Source organism: Mesoplodon mirus, assembly GCF_964341445.2.
Source record: "Mesoplodon mirus genome assembly, chromosome: 16".
NCBI classification, from domain to species: domain Eukaryota; kingdom Metazoa; phylum Chordata; class Mammalia; order Artiodactyla; family Ziphiidae; genus Mesoplodon; species Mesoplodon mirus.
The window spans coordinates 18,050,994-18,064,475 of NC_138992.1; the positions used below are offsets into that span (position 1 = coordinate 18,050,994).

Sequence of the window (13,482 nt, forward strand, 5' to 3'; positions counted from 1 at the left end):
TTTTTGCTCTTGTTTGTTTAGTTATAAAACTCTGAGAGGTCCAGCTGAAAGCAAGCGTGTTGATATTTTTTTCCTACAGTAAACAGTGGAATGGTGTCTGACGTTATTGAATAGCTGTTGGACTAGGCCATGACTTTAGAAAATGCTGATGTGTTTTTGAGGCTGACACCCCCTACATTGTTTTGCCTTTGATAGTCTTTTTTAAAATTGAAATATAGTTGATGTACAATATAATCTTAATTTCAGGTTTATTACATAATGATTTCACATTTGCATATGGTATGAAATTATCACCACGATAAATCTAGTAACCTTCAGTCGCTATGCACAGTTATTACAATATTATTGACTATCTTCCTTATGCTGTATGTTACATCCTCGAGACTTACTCCTTCAACGAACTGTTGGTTTTGTCCTTTAAAGGATAAATAAAGTAAGAAAATAGATAAGGAAGCCTGCAGATACAGTGAAAACAAAACAAAGGATACTGAAGCATAGATTATTTTTTTAATAACTTGCTCTTTTAGATTTAGTGATAATGTCAGCTGTCTTTCAAAAGATAACTTTTTTAAAAATTATAAATTTCTGCTGCCTATTAGCAGCCCTTTAGAGGGCAAATTTCCTGGGCATTAGAGAAGTAAAGGCTGTAAGTCAAAGATAACTTGTTTACCAGACAGGGACTGTAATTGAAATAGCCCTTTGGAATTAATGAAAGTATGAAATAGCTTTTCCCCAGCAGACCGAGAGGAGTCTAATTTAATTATCTGTGAGTGTCACAGGTTAGAAGCAGCCTTTCATTCACTTCTAGAAGCTGAGTATGGACAGCTCATACCTAGTGAAGGGAACAAGGAATTGGAGCCATGGGTATGTGAAGAATGTCTATGGGAGAGTACAGTGATCACAGGCCTCTGGGCTCCAATGTCAGTAATGGTTAGGTCCTATTTACTGTGTTTATCGGGGGCCTGAGACACTGAGGTATGACTTCAGTCCTTCAGCATTCAGCCAGAATCTACTGAACACTCCCCTATATCCTAGGCATTATGTAGGCACCATGCATACAGTATGGAACCATGAGTATTTTGTCCAACTGGTTTCCTTTTGGGGGACAGGGGGCAGGAGATTTCAAAACAAATGCCAAACTTCCTATCACTTCATTCCATACGTTATTTTTCTAACTTGAACTAGTTGCCACCTGAGGTAGGCGGAGTAATGGTCTCCCAGAGATGTCCACAGCCTAACCCTCAGAGTCTGTGGATATGCTGCCTTAGGTGGGAAAAGGAACTTTGCAGATGTAATTGAGTTAAAGCTCTTGAGGTGGTCAGATTTTCCTGGATTATCCAGGTGGCCCCAATTTCATCACATGGGTTCTTACAAAGGGGGGCAGAGGGTCAGAATCAAGACAAAGGATGTGGTGACAGAAACAGAAGGAGCAATGCGATGTGGGGTCATGGGCCAAGGAATGTAGGCAGCGGCCTTTAGAAGGCAAGGAAATGGATTTTCCCTTCTAGCCTCCAGAAGGAAGCAGCCCTGCCAACACCTTGATTTTAGAACTTCTGACCTCCAGAACTGTAGGATAATAAATACCACTATGTTTGCAGTAATTTCTTAGAGCAGCAATAGGAAACTAATACACAAACTTTTAAAAATAGGGAGAACTCACATAATAATACAGATTTGGGGCTTCTTTTGAAAAATCAGAGACTGGGCAATGCTGAGCCCGCAGTCTTTCCTGGCAATGATAGGCTAAAGCTGAAAAGAAGCTACCTTATAAGTGGGATGTGGTTAGCTTGTTTTTTTCTTATATCTGGTCCTCTGTGGTCTCTGAATTTGTGACTGCTTGTCTAGAAGATTCTGTAGTTCATATAGCCTCCATAACATTGCTGAAAGCATGTGTTTTGAATCGACTGTTATTTTAAGCCATGAGCTGGAAGGATCAGAAGCCACTTAACTTCCTAGTGGTTCCAATATCTAGAAAGGTTTGATAGTTACAAATATTCAAACACTATTTCATAGCCTACTGTACTCATCTGTTATATGTCCCTAAACATATGATATGTGGGTGATTTAAAACTACACAGCACGTTAAATTGGACCTCACCCTCTTAGAACTTGCAAACATTTGTACTGGGGTGAGCACCACCCACGAGGAAATGGGTTTACCAAAATAACAAAAACATGCAAATTAAATTTATAGCGTAATGGAATGTTTCATCACCTTTAGAAAACAAACTATGTTTCATTTACTAGCCCCTCAATTGTTCAATGAAGAGTAAACATAAGAGACTAATTTTCATTATAAATAGAAATATCCTTTTAGTGGAACAACCTATTATGGGTTATGAGACATTTACACCTTAGTCTTGAAACACTTTAATCAGATGTGAGACTGGGGGAGTCAAGAGCTTTGATGATTAGGAAGGGAAGTTAGGAGCTTGGATTAGACTGATGTCTGGCCTGAGTGAAGCCCTACGTGCCAGGAGGTGGGAAAGAGGGGCAAAGGGAAGGACCCATGGGAAACAGCCTGCTGCACGGGCACACAGAACAGGATCCCGGGCTCTCCAGCCTGCAGGAAGCATCATGGCTGAGTTCCCAGCCATCTTCCCTCCTACCTTTTACCTCATTTCGCCACATCATCCCCCTTTTCTTATAGGAGACAGCTTTGTGATATGAAAGTATCACAGCCTTGAAGACAGGAACTAATGTAACCTTGGCTGTACGTGACCTCTCTGAACCACAGTTCCTTCTATAAAATGGGGATAATAATAAATGCCTCATCGTGTTGGAAGGATTGAAAGAAGTGAAACATATCACAGTGCTTGTCTTATTTCCTAGAGCTGCCATAACAAACTGCCACAAACTGGGTGGGTTAAACAACAGAAATGTATGGCTTCACAGTTCCGGAAGCTAGAAACCCAAGATTCAGGCATTGGTGGGGTTGGTTCCTTCTGAGGGCTGTGAGGGAGAATCTGTTCCTTGTTCCTCTCCTAGCTTCTGGTGGGTTGCTGGCAATTTTAGGCATTTTGTGACTTCTAGATGCATCACCCTGATCTCTGCCTTCGTGTTCAGGTGATGTGCTCCTTGTGTGTGTGTCTGTGTCCAAATGTCCCCTTGTATAAGCACACCAACCATATCAGATTAGGGGCCCCTGTATTCTGGTATTACCTCATCTTAATTAATTACATCTGCAATGACCATATTTCAAAAAATGGTCACATATTGTAGTATTGGAGTTAAGACTTCAACATATGAATTTGGGGGAGGGGGCAACACAGTACAACCCATAACAGTGCTCAGCATAGAGTAGGCTCGTAATACATGTTTACTCTCTCAGCTGTATCCTCCCTTGTCATAAGAGAATTCTTCCTTGTCATACAGATTTTTAAATTGTCAGATTTAAATGACTCAAAATCTAATAACCCTCACACATGTCAGAATGGCTATCATCAAAAAGCAACAAATAACAAGTGTTCATGAGGGTGTGGAGAAAAGGAAACCCTCGTACACTGTTGGTGGGAATGTAAATTGGTGCAGCCACTGTGGAAAACAGTATGGAGGTTCCTCAAAAAACTGAAAATAGAACTACCTTACAATCCAGCAATTCCACTTCTGGGTATTTACCTGAAGAAAACAAAAGCACTAGTTCAAAAAGATACATGCACTCCAATGTTCATAGCAGCATTATTTACAGTTGCCAAGATGTGGAAGCAAGCTAAATGTCCATCAGTGGATGAATGGGTAAAGAAGATGTGGCATATATTTATATATATATATATATATAGATAGATAGATAGATAGATAGATGTAGATATAGATATAGATATATATACACAATGGGATATTAGCCATAAAAAATGAAATCTTGCCATTTGCAATAACATGGAACTAGAGGGTATTATGCTAAGTGAAATTAGTCAGACAGAGAAAGACAAATACTGTATGATTTCATTTACATGTGGATTCTAAAAAACAACAAACAAAACAAAACAGAAACAGATTCATTAATATAGAAAAAAAAACAGGTGGTTGCCAGAGGGGAAGGGAATGCGGAGATGGGCAAAACAGGTTAAGGGGGTTCAGAGGTATAAGATAAATAAGTCACAGGGATGTAATACACAGCATAAGGAATAGAGTCAATAATACTGTAATAATTTTGTATGGCGACAGAGGGTTATTGTGGTAATCATTTCATAATACATTTAAATGTTGAATCACTATATTGTACACTTGAAACTAACATAACATTGTACATCAACTGCACTTCAATAAAACCCAAATTTAATATGCCATGTTCTCTAAACCTTTCTCTCCCAATTGCCTCTTCTAACTTACCACTATTTTTAAAAGACTCAAAGACATAGCAAACCCCAAACAATTCTGACCTTACTCAATTATAATATTGTATAATTCAGGCAGGGCACGGAGTTGAAATGTACTTTTGGACTTTTCTCAGAAAAGGTTGAGCCGAGCAAACAAGAAAACAAGACGAAAAGGGAATGTTTACAGGTTTAAAAGAATAAACAACTCTGAAGCACTCGAAGGAATCCATTTTCATGCAAAAGCAGGTCTCCATTCCAAACAGCTGGTGTTTTGAAGTGTCCACAGGAAGTGGCCGTGTCCTGGGGAGAAGCCCAGGATGTTACCAGTTGAGCCAAGGCGCTGAGGGAGGCTACAAACAAATCTTTTGACTCTAAATGGAATGGTTGGTGAGACAGCCTTCTAGGAGTCAAGGCTCACTAGTGAGGGAAGGACTACAGAATGGGCAGGTCTCGATCCAGAAACCTGGGTGGGGGAGGTGAAACAGCGTAATGGTCGTGGAACCAGGGTTTGTCTACAGGGAAGGAGAGAAGAAGCTGTCTAGTGGTAAAAACTAATACAGGCAGGAAAAAAAAGCAGGCAGACTTTTTCAAAGTGGGCAGGACAGGGGGGATACACAGCAGAATCTAGTTTGGGGCTCAAGTTCATGGTGAGGATTTCTCCCAGAATGCTGAGTGGTTGGTGAGGGGTTCAGGGTAGGATTTGGGTCATGTTACCACTCACCCTTTTCCTTTCTGAAGTCCCCAACAGGGAGCAAGAGAGAATGATGTACTAATGGGAAACAACCAAAAAAAAAAAAAAAAAACACATCTATTAATAGCTGAGCAAGTGCCCAATAAACCCTAATGCCAAACTCGGATGAATGTTGGGTTATGTAAAACATGGCTGAAGTAATGTACCTTGCTTGCCTCCTATGGCCTCTCCTGAAGCTAGGATGCTTGGATATGGAAATAAGTCCGTGGTGTGGACCAAAATGGACAGTCTACCCCTAGCCTCAGTCCAGCATGTATGTTCTTACCATGTAGACACAGGGATTGGGAGTGATTGGGTAGTGACCACAGATACCCACCTTTGACAAACATGACAATGCCTGCTATTTAGAGTCCTGAAGACAGTTCCTAGATTTGGACAGTTAGAGTCATAGCACCTCTTTCCTTGGAGGAAGAGTTAATTAGATTGAGGTGGAGAAAAGGGCAGAAACAGGGGTGGTTCTCCTCCTCCCTGTGGTAGGGGCTCCAGCAAGGCTGTCATTCTGCTTTTCAAAAGGCAAAAGCAGGCGCTTCCCTGGTGGCGCAGTAGTTAAGAATCCGCCTGCCAGTGCAGGGGACACAGGTTTGATCCCTGGTCCAGGAAGATCCCACGTGTCACGGAGCAACTAAGCCCGTGCGCCACAACTACAGAAGCCCACGCACCTAGAGCCTGTGCTCTGCGACAAAGACAATTTACCACAATGAGAAGCCTGTGCACCGCAACGAAGAGCAGCCCCCGCTCGCCACAACTAGAGAAAGCCCGTGCACAGCAACGAAGACCCAATGCAGACAAAAATAAATTTTAAAAAAATTCTGAAAAAAATAAAAAAGGCAAAAGCAGGCGTAGGGTGGGAAATCATCCCAAACTTAACGAGGCTCAGGCTCAAGTGGATGGATCTGGTTCTTTCAGGTCATTAGTCCAAGTTGATTATGTTTAGCCTGAACTCACTGTAAAACAGAGATAGTCATCCATGTAGAATCCAACAATCTTTTTAGAGCAGGAAGAGACCCTGGAATCACTTCATGGGATGTGTCTTAGAATGCTGTCATTTTGAAGAGCTGTCTCGTTAGTAGTAAGCAAATGAAGCAAAGCAATTGAAAGGTCAGGTTCATGTGATTGAAATGCCGTCTCCTGAGAGCATTTCAGGAGCGAGCACGGCCCCATCCTGTGCCGCGATGGGGGCTAGACCTTCACATGCCTTCTACCTCCTCTTTGCCTGACGCTCTATGATGAGAGGAGACTTAAAACCCTGGCTGTGGGGCTTCCCTGGTGGCGCAGTGGTTGGGAGTCCGCCTGCCAATGCAGGGGACGCGGGTTCGTGCCCCAGTCCGGGAGGATCCCACGTGCCGCAGAGCGGCTGGGCCTGTGAGCCATGGCCGCTGAGCCTGCACGTCCGGAGCCTGTGCTCCGCAACGGGAGAGGCCACAACAGTGAGAGGCCCGCGTACCGCAAAAAAAAAACAACCCCCCCCCCAAAAAAAACCCTGGTTGTGCACTTACCTCCGTGGATATGTGTGATCTGCCCTAAGGTTGGCTTCATTATGAAATCCCGGGGACCAAGGCATTACTTTTAATAGAGCCACCAAGGCCTCTGTGAGAGTCCATTAGCATCTGACCTTCTGCATACTCAGTAAATAAGACAACTTTCAAAAAAATCTACTCTGGGTCTGCAAGTGTTCAAAGGGAAAAAAAGACAAAATTGGAAAACTGACTGAAAATAGAGTGGGTTCAGACCATTTTCTTATGATTAATTTCTGGTCTTAACCTTGCGCCCCAAATTCAGAACGTGACCTGGTTTGGAAATAGGGTCTTTGCAGATGTAATTAGTTGAGTTCATATTGGAATACAGTAGGCTCTAAATCCAATGACAGGTGTGCTTATAAGAAGGCCATAAGAAGACACAGAGAAAGCAGTCCATGTGACCACGGAAGCAGAGATTGGACACATGCAGTACGAAGCCACAAAACACCAAGGAGCACTGGTAGCTACCACATGCTAGGAAGAGGCAGGGAAGAATTCTTCCCTGGAGTCTCCAGAGGGAACATCGTCCTGCCGACACCTGAGGTGATTGATTTATCTATCACCCAAGCGCCAGAGTCTCACCTCACTAACTTGTATGTTGACTCTGGTGAGCGTTCCAACCATAAGCCCAGAATCTGGGGCTTTACTATATATGGCTTATAGGAGTCCAGACCCAGTTTCACAATTTGGCAGAAGAGAGCCAGCTTGAACTCGAGGACTGCTGCTGTTGGTTGTTGGGAGAGTTGGCGTATAAAAATGATGTCCTCTTTAATTGCCCCACAGTCAGACTATATTTTTCATCCCGTATTTTTCACTCGGCTTTCTCCAGCATTTTTCATCACTGTCTTGACATCCAGCAGACAAAAGGGATCACTCAGTCTGCTGCTCACTGTAAGCCACCCTTGAATTCACCGTGTAATCCAGGTGCCAAACAATTTGGGAATTGTGTGAGGCAAGAAATGAGTCCTGTGAAGCTGAGGCTCCCCCAGAACCCCGTCCTGAACCTTCTTTTTCTAGCCTTCTTCCCCTTTCTCCTTTGCTTTCTCTTTCTTTCCATTCTCCTCTGCGTCAAGCTGTGGATGACCCACCTGGCTCCTGAATGCTGGGTCTCTGCGTGGTTCAGGACCAGTTGGAAGAGAGTTGCAGGTTGAGTGGGACTCGCTTATCGCTTCCCTGTGCTCCCTTTGGCCGCATTTAAACTCCTTCCTCTTCTTTCGGTAAAGTGGAGATGATCTTTATCTGCCTCTCGGAGAGTTGGTGCAGGGATTATCTAATGTTTGTGACGCATTTGGAAGTTGATAACTGCTAATTATTTTACCCTGATATCTTGTCTTTTGCTCTAAATACTTTGCAACCTGAGGTGAAAAGACATAAATTAAAAAGTGGTGGAGATAACCATGATCTCCAAAACAAAGGTTGTGATTGACCTTCTTCTTTTATCAACTGCTTTCACTCTACTATTAGTCACTCTGCCTATTCTAGACCTTCCTTCCTGAGCAGGATGGCTGGAAGAAGAGTGCACTCGAAGTAGGCAATGGAGAGAGTTAAGCTACCAGTACCTGCCGTATGGGAAGAGCTTTATATACATTGTCTCATTCAATCCTCATATAATATGCATAGGAGGTCATTATTAGCATCTTACACATCAGTGAACAAGTGCTTATGGCAGTTCTGCTGAGAACTGGTAAAGCCAGATTTTGAAGATGTTGTTTGGCTCCAAAGACTTCTTCCTCACCTTGTGCTCAAGTAGAAGGAGAAAATAAGTATGTTATTTGAAATGAGGTGGATGGACGTAGAATCAGTCTGTCATACAGAGTGAAGTAAGTCAGAAAGAGAAAAACAAATACCGTATGCTAACACATATATATGGAATCTAAAAAAAATGGTACTGATGAACCTAGGGACAGGACAGGCATAAAGACACAGACGTAGAGAATGGACTTGAGGACACGGGGAGGGGGAAGGGTAAGCTGGGACAAAGTGAGAGAGTGGCATGGACATATATACACTACCAAATGTAAAATAGATAGCTAGTGGGAAGAAGCCACATAGCACAGGGACATAAGCTCAGTGCTTTGTGACCACCTAGAGGAGTGGGATAGGGAGGGTGGGAGGGAGGGAGACGCAAGAGGGAGGAGATATGGGGGGGATATGTATATACGTATAGCTGATTCACTTTGTTATACAGCAGAAACTAACACCATTGTAAAGCAATTATACTCCAATAAAGATGTTAAAAAAAAAAGAAAATAAGTATGTTGGGAAGAGTGAGTTGGTATGAGGAGAGAAAAAGAGACCCACACGTTGTTTTTTGCCCTGTGAGCAAAGTCCACAGAACACAGAAGAGGTATAAAGCAAGAGCCTAGAAACTAAAGCAGTCCCAGCCTATATAGCAGGGAATTTTAAACTAAAAAAAAAAAAAGAAGATCTGATTTTGAATTTGGAGAGGCTGTTAGCAATAATTTAGTCTTACCCTATCCTTTGGCAGATGAGGACATTAGAGCTCCAAAGGCAAATAATTCTTGCCCAAGGTCACTCAGATCTTTAATTTGATAGTCTTAGTAGAAAGGGCTAATATTTTCTTAATTCCATAGACCTCTTTACTTATTGTTTGTTAATTTTTATCTATTTTTAATTTTATTTATTTATTTATTTATTGAGATATAACTGACATACTGTATAAGTTTAAGGTGTACAGCATAATGATTTGACTTACCATACATCATGGACTGATTACCACAATAAGTTTAGTGAACCTCCACCATCTCATAAAGATACAAAATAAAAGAAAAAGAAAAAATATATACATTTTCCTTGTGATGAGAACTCAAGATTTGCTCTCTTAACAGCTTTCATATATAGCACACAGCAGTGTTAATTATATTAATCATATTGTACATCATTAGTACTTATTTATTTTATAACTGCAAGTTTGTACCTTTTGGCCATCTTCCTCCAATTCCCCCTCCCCCATCCCCACCTCTGAACCACAAATCTGATCTCTTTTTCTATGAGTTTGTTTGTTTGAAGTATTATTGACCTACAACACTATATTAGTTCCAGGTGCACAACATAGTGATTCGATATTTCTACACATTGCAAAATGATCACCATGAGAAAAGCTAATATGTTTAAGACTTGCCTGTTTACTGTACTCAAGACACTTTTCTAAGTTCTTTATGTGTATTTATTCCTTTAACCTTTACAACTCTAAGAGGCAACAGCATCATTCTTTTCTTTGCGAGTACCTACAGAAAGGGCACGGAAAAGGTTTTGGGTTTTTTTTTTTTTTGTATTTTTCATTATCTTATAACTTTAATTTTTTTTAACATCTTTATTGGCGTATAATTGCTTTACAATGGTGTGTTAGTTTCTGCTTTGGTAAAACCATCTCTTTGAAAGTAATCTGCAGATTCCAGGTATTTTAGAGGAAACGAGTTCAGTTTTCACACTGTATTTCAATGTTTGTTAGGAACCCCGCTCAGAGGTGTGAGTTGTTGGAGGATAAAGCCATAAAGTCTGGGACCCCAACCCGGCTGCAACCCTATACAAACTCTCTTTCAGTTGTTTCACATTTTGTTTTATGACTAGATGACTGTTGAGACCTGCCTCAAATTGAGGATTCAATGACTACTTCCCTCAATTCTTTTTTAAATTGAGATAAAATTGACATAGAACATTGTGTAAGTTTAAGGTATACAACGTGTTGATTTCATACATTTATATCTACTTCCCTCAGTTTTCAACCTTGACTTCTTACCACTCTCTCTTAGATTCTGCTTGTCTTTTCGTAAACCTTTTCTCTCATGCTCTGCAGAGGTGACTGTGCGATATCCCCCCATGGGATTTAGCTCACTTCAGTTGCACATCAGAATAATTTCAAAATTGAATATCTGTTTCCCTGCTTTTTCGCTTCACCTTCTTCATTAGAAACATGATCAGTTCCTGAGTCTCTGACCGCTGCAGCATCTGATGGCGGGAAGCCGGAGTGGAGATGAAAGTTGTCACATCCGTTTCAGGAGTCACGTTTCAATAAAATGCAGACACATCCCCAGAACTGTTGCATAGACACTGGAGAATCTTTGGGTGCCAGGAAATTTGGACTTGTAACAGAAGTTGTCACCAAACAACAACCTAAATATTCAAGCCTGAAGAAAAGTGTCCTTGAAAGGCTTTACAATGTGAAGCTCACGTGGCCCAAAGTATAGTTTTAAAAACCTGTTCTTCAACATGAATTTTTTCTCCTTGGAAAGTCGGTGGTCCTCATGAGCAGACTTCTACCTTTGAGCATCCACATAGTATCAAAACGAACATTCTGCACACAAGGATGGTGGGGATTGCCCACTCTGAGTCTTCTCGCGGTAGAATTAACTTATCAACATAGAAGTCTTTAATGAGCCACAAAATGTTTTAGGGCTTTGGGATTATTCATACCTATATATGCCACTTAACATGTGGGTGAGTTTATGATTCCACCATTAGAAAGGTCTGCACTTTACTGATGGTATTTACTGTTGACATTTATTTTACAAACTTAATATTGTTTTTGAAGAATGATGCTTAGTTGTGTTCACATTTAAATGACTGGTTCCAGTCAAAGTTAATGGATCAGATCTGACTAGGTAAGTAAGACAGGCGTTTTGGGAGGATTGTTTGTAGCTTCTCCAGTCCTATTTAATGAGCTGGAAAAGTAATTTACTAGGTTTAATGTAGAGGCTGGAAAAAATTTATTCTAAACCCCCCAAACACTTTATGCCTTGAGACCATAGCTTATTCACCTTGTAGGGTCTGGTACATTGCCTTCTCTAACAATTCATTTTGATCTCTTGAAGATACTGTTGGAAAAAGCAATAAGCTAAAGCTCAATTTTTTTGTATGCATAAAATGCATAAAGGGGGAAATAAGCCAGGCAGTCATTCACATTCTAGTATAAATAGCTCTACAGGGGATTTCCTCATTCTAAAAAGTAAACGTTTATTTGGAATTGTTGGAAGGTGGGCATTAAAAAGTAAAGGTGATCATTGTGTAATGAATTCTTCCTGGGAGGAGAATGAGTTGAAATTGTCAGCACCAAAGATAATCTTGTCTTGCCTTATAGTTTTTCCCAGGGAAAGTAGGTAGTCATATTGTTGCCGTTTCCAAATAATACCTTTTTTTGATAAGTTTAAAAATTGGTGAGCCTGCCACAGTTTTTCCACCCTGAGTTTCACCATCTGCCAGGTACCAGGCTCAGCACATAACATGCACTGTCTCATTTAATCTCCTCTCCAGCATTATGAGGTCCATGCTAATAAACAGGCTCTAAATGATGTTTAATCTGCATTTTAGACATTTTAACTCAATCTTCACAACAACGCTCTGATATAGGTACTATTATTTCCCCATTTTACAGATATGAAAACTGAGATACAAAGAGAGTAGTTGACTTGCCCAGGATCCCACGGTCTTGTGGGGATATTGTAGCAAGTTGTGGAGCTATGATTTGTGTTCAGGCATTCCAGCTCCAGAATATACTGTTGTATATTGTGTTATCATTATCAGTGAGGAAACAGAAGAACAGAGAAGAACAACCTGCTCCAAGTTACACAGGTCAGGCAGCCGATAAGCTACATAAGCCTACAAAAGCTGAACCCTCATGTCATCCTGCACACTTTCTCTTTTTTTTTTTTTTTTTTTTTTGCGGTACACGGGCCTCTCACTGTTATGGCCTCTCCTGTTGCGGAGCACAGGCTCCGGACGCACAGGCTCAGCGGCCATGGCTTACGGGCCCAGCCGTTCCACAGCGTGTGGGATCTTCCCGGACCGGGGCACGAACCCGTGTTCCCTGCATCGGCAGGCAGACTCTCAACTACTGCGCCACCAGGGAAGCCCTGCACACCTTCTCTTTGATCAGTCATGTGTAAAGCCACATACACTTGCTTCCACCTCAATACAGATCTCACTGTGGTGCTTAGAAAAGATAATGATAAGCATAGAAAGGGAAGAAATTAGCTTTATCATTTATTTAGCTTACTGTTTATTTAGTTTACTGTTTCTTTTATTTCTGAATAAATTGGAGATGGTGGTTCATTATGAGAGAGTTGAATCATCACTGGATTAATTGCCAGTGTCAGAGACAATCTTAACCTCATCTAGAGCAGTGTTTGTTATCTTTAATGACAGTAAGAATCACCCGAAGATCTCGTAAAATGCAGATTCTGATTCAATAGTCTGGGATAGACCTGAGATTCTGCATTTCTAGCAAGCTTCCAGGTGATGCTGATGCTACTGGAACATGATCTGTGCTTGGAGTACCAAGGCTAGAGCATTGAGCTTTTCCAAACTGATCAGAAAGATTTATCCCAGGGCCCAGAGTTCAAGTGGGAAGGAGGGCATTTTCATAGATGGAAGAACACTTAGGGAGTCTGGTCAAATCAACACTGGGCAGAGGAGGGATGGCTCATGAGGTAAGATCTGAGCTACACAGACTCTCAGGATCGAAAGGAACTTTAAAGGTCATCTGGTCCAAACATCCAGCTGAAGTTTGAATCCTCTTGAATCCCTGCCAGGTCATCTCAGCCCTTGAGTTACAGAAGTATTCTCCATGAAAGGAAATAAACATTCAATTGAACAAAAGAATTTTAAGATGCTGCCTGAATCACAGAAACAATCTAAGAGTGAAAGACTGGGGGAAGAGCTGTGACGTCTCATGCCTGTGAAGACAGACATTTGCCTCCGTGGTATATTTTTGGAGGCTTTGGATATTTATTCAAAAGCTTTCAGGGGCTTCCCTGGTGGTGCAGTGGTTGAGAGTCCACCTGCCGAGGCAGGGGGCGCGGGTTCGTGCCCCGGTCTGGGCGGATCCCACATGCCGCGGAGCGTCTGGGCCTGTGAGCTATGGCCGCTGGGCCTGCGCATC

General features: G+C 41.7%; 1 protein-coding gene across 1 annotated transcript in view; it reads left to right on the forward strand.

Moving 5' to 3' along the window:
- Positions 1-13,482, forward strand: part of SNTB1 (syntrophin beta 1) — a 221,247-nt gene that overhangs the window by 172,095 nt on the left and 35,670 nt on the right. The gene's annotated exons all lie outside the window — the stretch shown is intronic.